The sequence below is a fragment of the Vicia villosa genome, linkage group LG3, assembly GCF_029867415.1.
Source record: "Vicia villosa cultivar HV-30 ecotype Madison, WI linkage group LG3, Vvil1.0, whole genome shotgun sequence".
NCBI classification, from domain to species: Eukaryota; Viridiplantae; Streptophyta; class Magnoliopsida; order Fabales; family Fabaceae; genus Vicia; species Vicia villosa.
Window position 1 is genome coordinate 19,127,696 of NC_081182.1, and position 17,647 is coordinate 19,145,342.

At 33.8% G+C, this 17,647-nt stretch overlaps 1 protein-coding gene and 1 long non-coding RNA gene across 2 annotated transcripts in view; one reads left to right on the forward strand and one right to left on the reverse strand.

Moving 5' to 3' along the window:
* LOC131660530 (probable 2-oxoglutarate-dependent dioxygenase AOP1) overlaps nucleotides 1–17,647 on the forward strand; it is a 31,356-nt gene that overhangs the window by 5,588 nt on the left and 8,121 nt on the right. The gene's annotated exons all lie outside the window — the stretch shown is intronic.
* Nucleotides 7,483–7,985, reverse strand: LOC131660533 (uncharacterized). Its single transcript, XR_009300948.1, has 2 exons — nucleotides 7,857–7,985; nucleotides 7,483–7,780 (listed from the first exon to the last, which is right to left on the reverse strand). It is a non-coding gene; the product is annotated as an uncharacterized LOC131660533 (long non-coding RNA).

Below are 17,647 nucleotides of genomic sequence, written 5' to 3' on the forward strand. Positions count from 1 at the left end.
AAAAAAATCAATAGAATATGAATGAATTGAAAATAATACATAAATAGAAATTTATGGAGAATAAATACTAAAAGATAGTTAAGGGTTAAAGAATAAGAGTAAATAAAATATCACAAAAATTATAAATATGCTAAAATTTATGGAGAGTTTATAAAATATATTGGTAATCAGAGTTTAAAAAGTAATAAATTACTTTAAAGAATGTTAATTGGAATATTAATTAGACCAAATAAATATTTAAACTACGTCTTTTTATATTTTGTAACTCCTATTATTTAATTATTGCAATTCACTCACTTATTATATTGATATAAATATTAATTACTAATTTGATCGGTTATTATTTTCTTATTTATTATTGTTCTTCTCATATTCACATGTCTGCACGTTGCGTGCGTGAATGCGCGTGTTTAAAAATAAAATCTTAACAACCTTATTTTTTTAGGCAAAAATCTTTATTAGACCAACTTAACTCATCAATAGGTTCAAATTTTGGAAAAAAGAGATTTTTTACTATGGCAGCTACCGATGATACACACAACTCGTTTGACATTAGTATTTTTATAAGCATTAAGTACATTACGTGTTCCTTTGACATCAGGTTCAATTACTTCCTTTTGCAATATTAAGGAAAAAATGAGAATTACTCAATAAAACTAGTATGAAAAAGAAAACAAATTTGAAATATTTTGTTGTTACCATAGGATTTTAAACCTGACCAAATGGTATAAGGTCAAGCAAGGTGGAAAAATACCTATGCATCCCGTAATTGCAGGGAGAAGAGAGCTATAATCCAAATTGGTTGCCTCAAGGAGTTGAAGATTCTGAAAAGTAATCCTTATTTTTGTCAATAGCGTACATCTATTGATACGAAGTGCTTGTACAGAATATCCTTTGGACAACAATAACTTGAGTAGCCGCGAATCAATAACTCCAAGACGTAGAGTATATATGTAATGCTACTGCCAAATGCAACATTGAATCTTGATTCCATTATCCTACCGATACAATTGAATAACAACATCATATTTGGCTAAAAAACACATTTTTTTCAACTTTCCAACGATCAACTAAAAACATAATAGTTTCAAATACGATTAAAAAACAAATTAATTGAAATGCAAAGGGAGAAGATATGAATTGAAATATTTGACAAGGAAATAATTGACCGCTAACAAAATTTAGGTTGAACTATAGTAGGGAACACAAAATAGAAAAGCTATTAAAAACTACAACAACATGTGAAAAGAAAAGCAAAGAGGCAAAGATAGAAGCAAACATATATCATGACCAACAGGGGTGGCCCTGAGCACGGCTCGTGGGGCGGGAGCCCAGGGCCCCATAATTTTAGGGGCACCAAATTTTTTTATCTCTATATTTATTAAAATAGAATTTTCTATTATAAAAATATTTGCTAAAATTTATTTTTTTGAAAAATACTGGCTAACAAATATACAGGGAATAAAAGAATATAGAGAATTTGAATTTGTAAATGCTAAGGCTAGTGCTAAAAAGATTGGTAATGAAATAGAGATTGAATGTGTGTTTATTCAAAAACGTTAAATTCATAAAAAACAACACTATGATGAAAATCCATCTCAACCCCCACAATTGAATCTTGAGTCTGCTGAAGAGTCTTTTCAAAATCACTATTTCTTATGTATTGTAGATCAAACAATTGACTCACTTGATAAAAGATTTGAGCAGTATTGCACATATGAAAATATTTTTGGATTCTTGTTTAGTATTGAAAGGCCTAGATCATTATCTGATAGGGACTTGAAAGCATGTTGTAAACATCTTGAAATTTGTTTAAAACATGACGATTCTCTTGATATTGAGGGTGAAATTTTGTATGAAGAATTGAAAGTTATCAGAGAAGTTTTAAGATTTGAATCAAATCAAGCTATATGATATTAACTTCTTTAAAGACTTTTAATTGTTTTCCTAATGCATGCATAGCTTACAAAATTATATTAACTATTCATATCAGTGTTGCATCTGTTGAGAAGAAGAAGAAGAAAAAGAAGTGTCTTTATAGTGGTTTATGTTTTGATGTAGTATAAACATTTATTTAAAGATCCATACTTGTATTCTTTTTGCACAATGTCAAATGAAAATGTGTTTTTTATGAAATTATTTCTTTTATCCTTATGTATTTATTGTTAAAATAAGTTTATAGGGGCACCACTCTTTTGATTCGCCCAAGGCACCCAAATTTAAAGGACCGGCCTTGATGACCAACATCTTAACTACGAGAAATCAGCTGCCAATGTTATCGGTTATAACACAAGTTACACCCAAAAGGCATAAAAACAACCAAAGTTACCCGCTATAACACAAGTTACACCCAAAATGACTATAAAGCTCTAACCATAAAAGATTAAACATCCATAACTATTAAATAAGAAAAATGACTATATTTCTTGTAAAATCATACTTTGTTATGTGCTAGTTGCCATAGGCCATAGCTTTATTTCAATTATTCTTTTATCTTAAAACTACCACCACATATTAAGTTCTTATGGTTGGATTTTCACCTCACTTCACAATAAGCATTAAATTTGGATTGTTCAGGCCTAATTCTTGTTCATACATAATTTTTTATATTTTTTGCATTTTTAAAATATAAATTAATTAGGTCGATATCTATGATAAAATATATGTTATTTACCGAAATAATTTTATTAACAATGTTGTCGAATAGTTACAAAAATTAAAATACAATGAATAAAAATAAATTATTAGAGAAATAATATTAAGAATCACATGATTTTCTAAGGTGACAAATAATTTGAAATTAAAAATAGAACAATGGTATTGGTAGGGAAGATACTCAAATTTTTTTATTGATGTGGATGCTCTACATATATAGCTCAATTACCAAGATTCGATCAACAAAGAACATTTTTAACTTTTGCATAATATAGGTGAATTCTTAGCCAGATGTATTGTACTTTGACTGTCGCTATGCAAAACACTCCTCTTTTGGATGAATCTCAACTTTGTCAACAATCCTTGAAGCCATATCAACTCTTTTTTAGCTTATGTTACTGCTACATACTCAGCCTCTGTACCAGATAGAGCAACGATCTTTCGTATCCTCGACATCCAACTAACAACTATAGTACTAACAGTAAATATGTAACTGGCGGTACTTCTTCTGTGATCAACTTCATCAGCAAAGTCCACATCTACATAGCGCAATACTTTTAATTCACCTTTACTAAAGCACAAAGACTTTTCCTTAGTGCCTCGTACATACCTAAAAATCCATTTCACAGCTTCCCAATGAGCTTTACCTGAATTTGACACAAACTTGCTTAAAACTCCCATTGCATGGTCATTATATGGCCTCGTGTATACCATCACATACATCAAACTTTCAATGGTTGAAGCATACAAAATCTTAGCCATCAGGTCTTTTTCTTCCTTCGTCTCTGGGTCTGGTCCTTTGATAAGTGAACATGACTAGCTAAAGGTGTGCTAACTGGTTTCGCATTGTCCATGTTGAATCTTTGCCAATCGGTTACACCTCGAAATTTTTTGAAAAATGCTTTAAAGTCAGGACATGTAATTGATTACACCCAACACACAACCGGTTACACCCGCAAAATCATCATTTTACGTTTAGGTTAAAGTCATTCATTTGGTCAACTCTTCTCATCCCCTCTCTTACAAACTCAGTTGCACCCCCAAACCCTAATCTATCTATCTACTTAAAATAAATCCAAGGTTGTCATGATGGCAACCCTAGGCACATATCATCATGATGCCAAAACCCCAAATATATTATTTACTAATAACCCCCAATATATCATTTACTAATTTGACCTTTTATTAAAAATAAATAATAATAATAATAAGAATAATAAGAATAATAATAATAATATAAATACTATTAATCCACCACTATAAATGAATACAAAATAACACATAAATATTTAAACTATACTTTTTTTCTATTTCATAATTCATATTATTTAATTATGACTATTCACCTGCTTAATAAATTGATATACATTTTGGTTAATAACTTAATTAGGTATTATTTTTTATTTTTTATTATTTTTCTATGCATAATCACACCATATATATATATATATATATATATATATATATATATATATATATGATTTTAACTTATTATCATTTAATTTATATTCTTATATTTTATAGTAATAATATTGAATAGAATATGAATGAATTGAAACTAATACATAAATAGAAATTTATGGAGAATAAATAGTAAAAGATAGTGAAGGGTTAAAAAATAAGAGTAAAATAAAATATCACAAAAATTATAAAATATGCTAAAATTTATGGAGAGTTTAAAAAGTTATAAATTAACTTAAAGAGTGTTAATTGAAATATTAATTAGACCTAATAAATATTTAAACTACGTCTTACTAATTTGATTGGTTATTATTTTCTTATTTTTTATTGTTCTACTTATATTCACATGTCTGCACGTTGCGTGTGTGCATGCGCGTGTAAAAATAAAATCTTAACAACCTTATTTTTTAGGCAGAAATCTTTATTAGACCAACATAACTCATCAATAGGTTCAGATTTTGGAAAAAAGAGAGTTTTTACTATGGCAGCTACCGACGATACACACAACTCGTTTGACATTAGTATTTTTACAAGCATTAAGTACATTACGTGTTCCTTGGACCTCAGGTTCAATTACTTCCTTCTGCAATATTAAGGAAAAATGAGAATAACTCAATCAAACTTGTATGCAAAAGAAAACAAATTTGAAATACTTTTGTTGTTACTGTAGGATTATAAACCTGACCAAATGGTATAAGGTCAAGCAAGGTGGAAAAATACCTATGCACCCCTTATTTGCATGGAGAAGAGAGCTATAATTCAAATTGGTTGCCTCAAGGAGTTGAAGATTCTGAAAAGTAATCCTTATTTTTGTCAATAGCGTACATCTATTAATACGGAGTGCATGTACAAAAAATACTTTGGACAATAATAAATTGAGTAGCCACGAATCAATAAAACCATCTACTCCAATGGCGTAGAGTATATATGTAGTGCTACTGCCAGATGTGACGTTGAATCTTGATGCCATTATCCTACATATACAATTGAATAACAACAACATATTTGGCTAAAAAATACATTTTTTTAACTTTCCAAAGATCAACTAAAAAGCATAATCGTTTCAAATATGATTAAAAAAACAAATTAATTGAAATGCAGAGGGAGAAGATATGAATTGAAATATTGACAAGAGAATAATTGACCGCTAACAAAATTTAGGTTGAACTATAGTAGAGAACTATTAAAAACTACAACAACATGTGAAAATAATAAACAATTGTAATATTTAATAAATAGATAAATGTGTTAAGATTAGATGGTATCATGTGATTGGTTGAAAGTACATTACCCAACTTTTTGTGATGGGTAGAGAAGTTGTCCCCAATAAAATATCACAAAAATTATAAAATATTCTAAATTTTATGGAAAGTTTATAAAATATAATGGTAATAGGAGTTTAAAAAGTAATAAATTACTTTAAAGAGTGTTAATTGGAATATTAATTAGACCAAATAAATATTTAAACTACGTCTTACTAATTTGATTGGTTATTATTTTCTTATTTGTTATTGTTCTACTCATATTCACATGTCTGCATGTTGCGCGCGTGCATGCGCGTGTAAAAATAAAATCTTAACAACCTTATTTTTTAGGCAGAAATCTTTAATAGACCAACATAACTCATCAATAGGTTCAGATTTTGGAAAAAAAGAGATTTTTTACTATGGCAGCTACCGACGATACACACAACTCGTTTGACATTAGTATTTTTACAAGCATTAAGTACATTACGTGTTCCTTGGACCTTAGGTTCAATTACTTCCTTCCGCAATATTAAAGAAAAATGAGAATAACTCAATCAAACTTGTATGCAAAAGAAAACAAATTTAAAATATTTTTGGATTCTCTCCAAGTGGTGAAATGCCACTTTATTTCATTTTCACACACTATAAAGAAAACAAACTCTAGGCCTAGTACTTGTTGATAAGGTTTTGAAAAAACAACCACATATAAATAAAGTTTTAAAGTAAACTCAGTACTAGATTACAACTTTCACAATGAATAATCTTTATCGAATAATTTCCTTATCGTTATGTTGGGTGTGTTTACTATTTATTGTTGCCTTTCTTTTATTAGGCTACAATATGCATAAGAAAACATTAAAGAATATGTTCTTGAATAAAAGCAAATTCTTCGGTGATGCATTTTCATAAGATGTATTTTTCATTTTATGAGTTATTAAGAAACAAAAGAGAACAATTTGATTAAACTCATTCACAATAATATTAATCTATTGTCTACATTTGAGTGATACAAAATTCAGTTTAAAATGTTTCATGTGTTTCATACATATTAAGTGTCTTTCTTCTTCTTTTTTTTTTTAATAGATTTTTCAATTTTTTAAAATAATAATTAGTTAGGTCAATTTCAATGATAAAATATAGGTTATTTATTAATATAATTTTTTTAACAATGCAGTCGAGCAGTTACAAAAATAAAAATACAATAAATAAAAATAAATTATTGGAAAAATAAGTATCACATAATTTTCTAAAGTGAAAAATAATTTGAAATTTAAAATAGAAAAGAGAACATATGGAATAAGAGGTCCACATTTTCCAATACCTTAAAGGCTTAAACCATTCATCCATATTTTTTAAATATACATATGTTCATCCAAAAGTTTGAAAAAGAGAAAAGTACAATAATATTGGTAAGAGGGAAGACACTCAAACTTTTTATTTAATGTGGATGCTCTAATTACCAATATTAGATGAACAAGGAACTTTTTATTTAATGTGGATGCTCAAACTTTTGCATATATAGGTGTAGATGAAAAATTATTAGCTGTCAGAATAATTAGACTTATGAAAGAACTGTTTTTTATTGTACACCAGTCACCAGAGGACGGGAAATGCGCTAAACTCAATATAATTCACAAACATACCGCTCTACATAGGCCCACAAATTATATATATATATATATATATATATATATATATATATATATATATATATATATATAATTTGTGGGCCTTTTAATATATGTTTTTTTTTAATTTTTTTACAATAAAGAATAAATGTTAATTTTTATAGATATTTTAAAATTTGAAAAAAATTTAAAATTAGTTTAGCATATTTCAAAGAGATACTTTTCAAATCAATTTGAAAATTGTGTTGGTTAAGACAATGCTATTTTGGCTAATATCATAAGTATATTAGGACGCTTTAAAATGACGTATTTTTTTTTAGTATATTACAACAATGTAAAATTTGAATACATTTGCTTATTATGTGAATTAAACGGGATTTGGAACCGCCACTATTTTCAAACAAAAACTATCAATTTAAATGTAAATCGCCTTTATTTTTATTGCGGCAGCCAAACTTATGGAATTTTTAAAAAAACACTGTATTTGTAAATTATGTGAGAACTATGTCAGAGATGTATATATGATGGTCAACTATGTGTGACCTATGTCCACAAACTACAAAATACGTTCCTCTGATACGCCACTTTATTTCATTTTCACTCACTATAAAGAAAACAAACTCTAGGCCTAGTACCAAAAATTCTATATGCAACATTAGCATTAGTGGGTGACTCTGACAATGATCCCATAACATGAGTAGGGCAAATGCTAATTAAATCAAGCACATCTCTTTTTGCAATTTCCACTGCATTCTTTTCTGCCATTGTCTTGGCGTAGCAATACCACCTCTGAAAGATATGCAACGTATTAGTTTATTTATTTACATAAAAATCACTTTATATGTAAAAATAAAATCTCAGCAACCTTATATTTTAGGCAGAAATCTCCATTAGACCAACTTAACTCATTAATGGGTCCAGGTTTTGGAAAATAGGAATTTTTGTTATGACAGCCCCCGATGAAACATACACTATTCGTTTGACATTAGCAATTTTACAAGCTTGAAGTACATTGGATGTTCCTTGGATCGCATGTTCAATTACTTCCTGCTACAATATTAAAGAAAAATGAGATTTACAATAAAACTAGTATGCAAGAGAAAAAACATTTTAAATATTTTTTTGGTTACCAAAGGATTTTTAACGTGACCAAACGGAATAGGACAAGCAAGGTGGAAAACACCTCCGCATCCCACAACTGCCGTGAGAATAGAGCTATAATCCAAAATATTTGACTTAAAGAGTCGAAGTTGATTTGGAAAAGTAGTCGTTATTTTTCCTAATAGTGGACATTTAGTAAGACAATCTGGTTGTGGTATTTTAGTGGTCGGATGTACGTAATATCCCTTCGAGAGCAATAAATTGAGTAGCCAGGAACCAATAAATCCATCTGCGCCAATGACACAGAGAATATGAAAATTTAATTAGAACTTTAAAAACATTATTAAATTATTAATACTTGTTGAATATATCTTAAAATACTTTCGTGAGTTAGCTTATTTCTATTTTGGTGAATACCATGGAAAACTATACATTGAAGGTCAAAAGGGCAATTCATATATATAGCACATACATGAAAACATAATCTAGCTTATTTCTATTTTGGTCAATAACATGGAAAACTATACATTGAAGATCAAAAGGGCAATTCATATAGCACATGAAAACATAATTCAACAAGCATCATTTTTACACATTTAATGTAGAGACTTAGTATTCTCACCTTATTTATTAATCAAGGAAATCATAATTGTTATATGGAGCTTCCCTTTTGAATAGAGTTTTTTTTTTCCTCTTCTTGAGTTTCATTGCTTGAATTTATGATCGCGACTTTACGTGTCTATAAATCTGATAACTGCAAGTGCACAGTCGTGTCGTGTAGTTTTAAAAGATATCGAATCCACAGGGACTATGAATCGATCTACCGTTATCTAAGGTTACTATGTAAAGCTAGGAGTACTAAAATTTCGATTGTTCCTAAGGGAAAGTGATTGTGAGAGAATAAAGAATAATAATAAAAGACAGGTATCAGTATGTATTTCGTTTAACTAAAGGTAATCCGAAGGTCTATTGGCTTTTGCATAATTAAATTAAAAATCTTTACTAATTGCAATTGGTTAAAAATCCTCGTCTCAAACTTTCGCTCTGTTGAGTCAGACTACTATCCTAATCCTAATGTACGCTTTCGCCATCCCATTAGATTTTAGAAGATCTTTTTGGAAACAATGTAATTAATAAAATGCCTATTTTACGAGGTCGTTATCTATTTAAATCTCCTAATCTCAAACTTTCGCTCTGTTGACTCGGAACATGCTAATATCCCTAACGTACGCTTTCGCCATCCCGCTCGAGTGTAAAAACAATTTTTGAAAATAAATAAGTTCCAATTAGTTTTAATACGCTTTCGCCATCCTTAAAACTAATGTCCTATGTCTACTATCCAGTTAAAGATCTCAAACTTTCGCTCTATTGATTTTAACCTTTGACCGTCCTAATCCCTCAAACTTTCGCTCTATTGGTTTTAAGACTTACTAATCAAACTAGACATATAAACCAAAAATAAGTGATAATTAATAAAACATAATTTAAGCCAATTTATTTCGGATCCCTACGGTTAACTTACTCTACATACCGACACCTTTAATATTTTAGCCAGACATATCAATACGATTAAACATGCATAAATCGGTTCGGTTCATAATAATAAGCATATTAAATGGCATATAATATATCATGCAAATAAATAATATAAATAAGGCGGTAAATAAAAAACCTGAATTAAAATAAATCTGGATTGAATTGAATCTTGAAGTACTCGAACTTCCACCACAGGTTGGCTGGATCGTTCTTCGGAATTTAAATGGCAGAAAATAAAAACAAGGAAAATAAAGCGATAAACCTAACGTAAGGCTAGATCTATGAAAAGTTCACAACAATTTCCAGTGTAGAAATCGTTGTGAGAAAATAGACGGTTAAATGAAAGCAGAATAAGGAAAAGCAGTTCGCGGTACAATTTCGGCAGCACTTCGTTGGCAGGAAATCGGACTGATTGAAGTGAAGTGACAGGTCCTATTTATAGGAGGAGGTATGCAGTTGCTTTGCGTGAAAAGAGGAGCTTTTTGCAGACCAGGACGTGGAGACGTGCGTCTCCGATTCTTCAGGGAGGCAGCTGATTGACTTGAGACGTGCGTCTCAAGTGGAGATCTTTTAGGGAGGTGGAGACGTGCGTCTCCCCTTTGCTGAGGTGGCAGAGACGTGCGTCTCTGCTTACTAGTGTGGCCTGGGCTGCTTTCCTTCGTGGGCTTGATTGCTCTTTTGGGCCTTTTGGGTCCTAATTGCACCCCTCTTTCGTTTCAGCACCCCTTTTCGTCTTTTAAGCATAGATATTGGTCATTTAAGCTCGATTTTCTTTCCTTTTCGCAAATAGTCGTAATTGAAGTGTAAAACCTGAAACAAAGCAAATACACGCGTAATATCATAATAAATTAACATAATAAACGGAAAATGCTATAAATATCTATGGATTTTAGGCTAAATGTACGATATAAAATCGTGTTATCAAATTCCCCCAGACTTGAACCTTTGCTTGTCCTCAAGCAAAATAAGAAGATAAAGATAAATGAAACACACTTCCACCACGTCGTTCAGTCATACTTAGCTACATAGTGTTCTTATTCGGAAATAACGAATCTTAGCAATAAACCTATAGTAACAACACTAAACAACTCCCAGTATGCATACCAATCCGAATCATGCCATTATAGCTCGACCTATTTGACTTGTCATCATGTTTCACCCTTTTCATTCGCGCGCAATCACATTAAGCCCATTATCTTGACACGCACATAGCAGAGTAGTCGGTTAGTGACTATGATCCTTCTCATGGAGTTCTGGCACAATATGTGGTATACTCCTTAGCATTCACTTGTAGATTGTGGGGAATCGGACAATAGTCCTTCCTACCAAGTTCATTACCAGATGACTTCTGAACCAATCGACAGTGAGTTTTTAGATTCTTTGTATACGAGATTTGCGACCGTTAGGTTAAATGATCTTGTGAGGATCACCTTACTTAGTAGGCACATTTCTTCTTATAGCTGAACACATAATTATTATGAGGATCATACACTTATATTCATCGACTCTCTGCGTAGTTTGTATCTAAGACGGTGCCGACTGCTAGAATAAACTACTAAGGGTTATTTCAAAACTTAAAGTCGATGGTTTTGGTATAACGGGTATTCAAATCGGTTACGCATACTCGGGGGTTTTAGAGTGTTGCGACAATAAGGATATTGACTAATTCAGTTTCGGTTCGTTGAGTGATTGAGTAGCTTCGTATTTCTTGAACGTGTGGGGTTTGCGTTTATCGTTTAGGAGCAAAAAATTTTGTTATGGTTCAAGAAAATGGAAGAAATTGAAATAACTACGGAATTATACATATAAGACTTAAATTCCATAAATATTCTTTTATTGAATTAGAAAAACATTACAAGGAAGGGAAATAAACTGAAGGGAAATAAAACTAAAGGAAATATAAATAATACGACTCCCCCAGACTTAGATGATGCAATGTCCTCAGTGCATAAGAACTACTCCTCATTGTTGCGGTTTCGAGAACTGCTCGCGCCTCTTGTACGAACACGGCGATGTCTAACAGGAGAGTCATTAACACGAATGTCAAGATCATGCAAATATGTGGCAATTTCAGCGTATTGACTTTCGTTCCTAATAGCATAGTCACGGTGCTCCTGTTGCATCTCTCGGATGAGCCTAATTGTTTCAGTTTGGTTTGTCTGCATAGCTTGAACGAGTTGATCTTGGCGTTGAATAGCAGCATACATGGCTTCAAGAGTGATAGGCGGAGGGTTGTTTGGAGGAGGTTGGTTGACATCAGCTTGTCCTTGGTTGAGCTCTTCTTCATTTGCATCCATAGGTTCATTAGGATGATCAGGTTGATTATCTTGAGGATTGTCTTCAATAAGTCTCCAACGCTGAACATAACGGATGTTGATTCTTTCAGGACATGGAAGGATGACATAAGGAATCAGAACTTTGTTGACGACCAAGGTGTATCGGCCATCATGGCGTGGCGAAACCAAGTGGGAGTCACGGCAATAGGTGAGGTCAAGTGATTGAGCAGGCATCATGAGATGAGAGAGTGAAAGGAGCTCGTCACCAAGACCTAAAGCACAGGCCAAGGAAGTAATAATTCCGCCAAACAAAAAGGGATTTGTAGCGGGGGCGTTGACACAGCCTTGGATGTGTTGGAGCATAAACGGTGCGGCATTAAAACGGATGTTGTTTAGCGCACAGTAAAGGAAGAATAGTTCATGTTGATTTACCTTGTGGTTGTTGGATCGCGCAAAAACAGTATGCCCCAAAACACGTTGAAAATAGCGTATAGCGGGGTTTTGAATGTGAGAAGCATGTAGGGCCCTCCAACCAGTTTGAACTTCGCCAGTGAGGTGAAACCATAGGTCGAAGGCATGTTGTTCCCATGAACGACCATTGAGTTCTTGAAAGATATTGCGGAGAGCATTCGGTGATGTATTGAAATTCAAGTACGTAGCCACAACTTCTTGATCCAGTGTATATTCACGGTTGAACATCCTAAATTGGATGCTACCGGTTGAGAGTGGTTGATCAGAAGGAGTGTCGTAACTGAAAGAACTCAAGAATTCTAAGACGAGCGGCTCATAAGTGGGTACGAGTTCGGTACAGAGATGGTGTAGGCTAGATTTAGTGAGTAAACGGGTAACACCATCAATGAGGCCTAGAGTTTCTAGACATTCGGTGTTCACAAATTTTGTGGGAACAACCGAACGTTCGTAGAAAGCGAGGTATTTGGTTCTTTGAGCATCATTGTCGTCTTCGCGGAATATGATATTGTTAAGGTTAGGGGGTGGTCTCTCAGGACGCACACTACGGATGATTGAACGTGGAGGCATGATGAGTTTGAAGATGAAAAATAAAGATGGTATTAGAATGGTAGAAAAGAAATGGTAAGAAGGTTGTGAAGAATAAGAGTGGTGGTGGTGTGGTTTTATAGTGAGGTTTGAAGATGGTGTGGTAAATGGAGAATTAAGTATGGATTAATGGTGGTGTTTGAATTTTGAATAGAATAGAGAAATGGGAAATGAATGGAGTTTAAGAGGTGAATGATGGAGGATGAATGAGGTTAATGGAGTTTAAATGGAATAAATAGGGGAAGAATGAGGAGAATTGAAAGATGAATTTTGAAATTCAAATTCAAAATTCAAGAGGGAAAGAGAGTGGTCTGCGTGGTCAAACAGACTGCTGGCCTTGGGAGACGTGCGTCTCAGGCAGCCAGTCTGCTGGGGCAGAGCATGGAGACGTGCGTCTCCTGTTCCTTTGGTTCGTGTCAGCTGGCCCCACACAGATGGAGACGTGCGTCTCCTGTTGTAGGCAGGTGGGTCACGCATGCAGGTGACCAGACAGTGCTGACAGATACCATTAATAGCAAAAAGGTGTCCATCAGTTCAGAACAGTGTCGAATTTCAATACCATTAACAGCAAAAAGTGATAGCCAGGCAAATATATATAGCAGTTAATAGCAGTGTAATATAACACAACAGCAGTAGTGAATAAAATATTGCATTTTAAAATTAAATCAGTACTGAGTGTTAACAATAGCAGAATGGAAAAGTGCAGAAAAAATGAAAATCTAAACTAGAAATAGAAATTACTAAAACTAGAAATAAAAATCTAATAATCTAATACGGTAACATCTAGCCACGTCTATTGTTGTTCTGATTAGACTGAATGTGTTTGAAAACTTCGTCGAACTGAGCATTGACGGTGTCGATGAAATCGAAGAAATGCATTTGCAAAGTGTGAAGCTCGTTGCGCACATGTTGTACATCTTGTTGTAGCGCATTGATTGCTTGTTCGTGCGTATTCAGATTAGGCATTCTTTGATTCACCGATGCGGTGGATGTAGCGGGTTGTTGTTGCTCGACCTCGACATCAGTCATATCAACAGTGTAGTCTTCAACGGAATCTTCAGAACGAGTTTCAGGCTCATACTCAGATACAGGCTCGTCAATAGGAAGAGGTTCATAATCAGGAATGGGTTCATCAACAGGAAGAGGTTCATAATAACCAGGAGGTGTTTCAGGTTCAGATTCAGATGCAGGCATTTCCTCATCAAAATGTTCATAAGCTTGAGGAGTCTCAGGTGATGGCTCTCTCTCAGGAATCTGACCATAGTAAAGCCAGTTGGTAGGGTTGTGCACACTTGTCCTAGGATTCGGTAAGGTGAACTGATACCAAACTTTGTTATCAATGAGCAATTCAAAACGATCAGGTCCAAGATTACCGATGATACCTCGATTAAAGCAGAAATTGATGTCCATAGAGGTATGGGTACCAAAAGGTGTCAATCTAAGCAAAGGCACTCTCATTCCTATGGCATTAGCGATCATAGTGACAAATCCGCCAATCCTAATGGGTGAAACTTCGTCTTGCGTGATGCGCTCGAAGTTTGTTAGCATGAATGCGATGGCATTGACCGGACGATTCTGAGATGTACAAAACATGATGAACAACTCTTCTCTAGTAACTTCAGTGACATTATCTGGTTTGCCAAAAATATAGTGAGCAAGGATCTTGTGAAAGTAGCGGAAAGCAGGATTGTGGATGTTCTCAGATTGAAATTCATTCTCTTCAGGGTTGTCGTTTCCAGTGATCTTGCCCCAGTATTTTTCCAACTCCCAGTATGGAAGATTTTCTTCAGCTACTTGGGCGTATGCATCAGGTCCATGAGGTAGTTCTAACATTTCAGCAAAATCTCGGATGCAGAAATTAAACTCCATACCAAAGAGTCTAAAGAGAATAACTCCTTTTTTCAGCCCTTGTCCACAGTTTGGAAGATAGGTCAGGGAGCTCAGGAATTCCAGAGTGAGCTTCCGATAAGTGCTAAACTTGCGGAACAAGTGAGAACCAGTCCAACCGATTTGGTTAAGCAGGTGTAGGATGCTTTCTTCGATACCAAGCTTCACCATAGTTGGTTGGTGAGGATAGCAAGTCAATTCCATGTGTCTTTCAGCCAGCTTGTTAAATCTTGCTTCTTGTCCTCTACCACGGAACACAACTTCCATATTGTCAACTCCTTGCATCGTAGTTAGTAATTAAATGAAAAAACCTAGAAGTTGAAAATATTAGGATAAGTTAGAATTAGGCTAGTGTTAATTTAAAATAAAAAAAAAATTAAAATTAAGCTTAGGTAACAAGTTATAATAATAGATATAATTATAACGGAAATATTTTCTCAAATCAAGATAGTAGTTATAATTATAATAATTATTATAAGATGTATGAAAAATCAAAATTGATTAAAATTAAAATTAAAAATAGAATAAAGTTTTAAAAATGAAAAATAAAAATAAAATAAAAAATATAGAAAAATTAAAGTTCTAATAAAATAAAATAGAAGAATAAATAAATGTGGGTTGTCTCCCACCAAGCGCTTTGTTTAATGTCGTAAGCTCGACGATTTAAAAATAGAAAACTATTTTTTCGAAAAAACGGGCAGTTCGTCAAGTTTAAAAACTTCGATGTTTTCATCGTATTCGAGATGATGGTAATACTTAAGACGTTGCCCATTTACGACAAAAGGTTTGACGGTTTCGCCTTTGATTTCTATCGCTCCACTCGGAAATATGTTAGTTACTTCGAAAGGACCAGACCATCTAGATCGTAACTTACCAGGAAATAATTTTAGCCTAGAATTAAATAAGAGCACTTTATCGCCTATGCTAAAATTTTTCCTAGATATACGCTTGTCGTGCCATTTTTTCGTTCGCTCTTTATAGATTTTGGCGTTTTCGTAAGCGTCTTGTCTAAGTTCTTCTAATTCGTTTATGTCTAGAAGTCGTTTCTCACCAGCGGCAGTGTAGTTTAGGTTTAAGTTCTTAATGGCCCAATAGGCTTTATGTTCTAGCTCTACTGGTAGGTGGCATGATTTTCCATAAACGAGTTTGAATGGGGTAGTTCCTATTGGAGTTTTGAAAGCTGTTCTATAAGCCCATAAAGCTTCATTTAGCTTGGTTGACCAATCTTTCCTCGATATAGCAACAGTTTTCTCTAATATTTGTTTTATTTCACGGTTAGATACTTCTACTTGACCGCTTGTTTGTGGATGATATGGTGTGGCTATTCGATGATTTACTCCATATTTTCGAAGGAGTTTCTCAAGTATTCTTGAAATGAAATGGGAACCACCATCGCTAATTACCAATCTTGGCACACCGAACCTAGGAAAGATGACGTTTTTGAAAAGTTTAATAACTACTCGTGTATCGTTTGTAGGAGAGGCGATAGCTTCTATCCATTTTGAAACATAGTCGACGGCTACGAGTATATATTGATTTCCAAACGATGACGGAAACGGTCCCATGAAGTCTATTCCCCAGACGTCAAATATTTCTACTTCTAGAATGCCTTTTTGAGGCATTTCATCGCGTCTTGAAATGTTTCCAGTTCGTTGGCATCTATCACAGCTTAGTACAGCAAAATAGACGTCTTTCCACAGGTTGGGCCAGAAAAGTCCAGATTGAAGGATTTTGGCGCAGGTTCTAGATGTGCTATGGTGTCCTCCACACGGTGCAGAATGACAGTGTGTTATTATGCTTCTTATCTCTTCCTCGGGTACACAACGTCTAAAGATTCCATCGGGGCCTCTTTTGAAAAGGAGTGGGTCGTCCCAATAGTAATGTTTTAGGTCATGGAAGAATTTCTTTTTCTGTTGGTAGCTTAGATCAGGAGGAAGCACACCAGCAGCTAGGTAATTTACGAAATCTGCATACCAAGGTGCGTCAGATCGGGCTAAAGCTATTTCAGCTAATTTCTCGGTTTCAGAGTTTGGATGGTATGGTTCGAATTCATTTGCTTCTAATTGGGCGATGAGTCTTTCATAAGGGAAATCATCGTTAATTGGTACTTGTTCGGGTTTCAGATTTTCCAATCGAGAGAGGTGATCTGCTACGATATTTTCAGTGCCTTTCTTATCTTTAATTTCCAGGTCGAATTCTTGTAGTAACAAGATCCATCTCAAAAGTCTTGGTTTAGCGTCCTTTTTGGTTAGGAGGTACCTAATGGCGGCGTGGTCAGTGTATATGATTATTTTGGCTCCTACCAGGTAAGAACGGAATTTGTCTAATGCGAATACGACAGCTAATAATTCTTTTTCTGTCGTGGCATAATTCATCTGAGCTTCGTCTAGGGTTCTACTCGCATAATATATGACATGTAGTTTCTTATCCTTTCTTTGTCCTAGAACGGCTCCTACAGCATAATCACTTGCGTCACACATTATTTCGAAAGGCTCATTCCAGTCGGGAGGTTGCATAATTGGCGCAGAGATCAATGCTTGTTTAAGCGTTTGAAATGCTTCAGTGCATTTATCGGTGAAAACAAATTCGGCGTCTTTCATGAGTAGTTCAGTTAAGGGTTTGGTTATTTTAGAGAAATCCTTAATGAAGCGTCGGTAAAAACCAGCATGTCCCAGAAAACTTCTTATTTCTCTAACGGTTTTGGGAGGTTGAAGGTTTTCGATAATTTCGATTTTTGCTTTATCAACTTCGATTCCTCTATCGGATACGATGTGTCCAAGTACAATTCCTTGTCGAACCA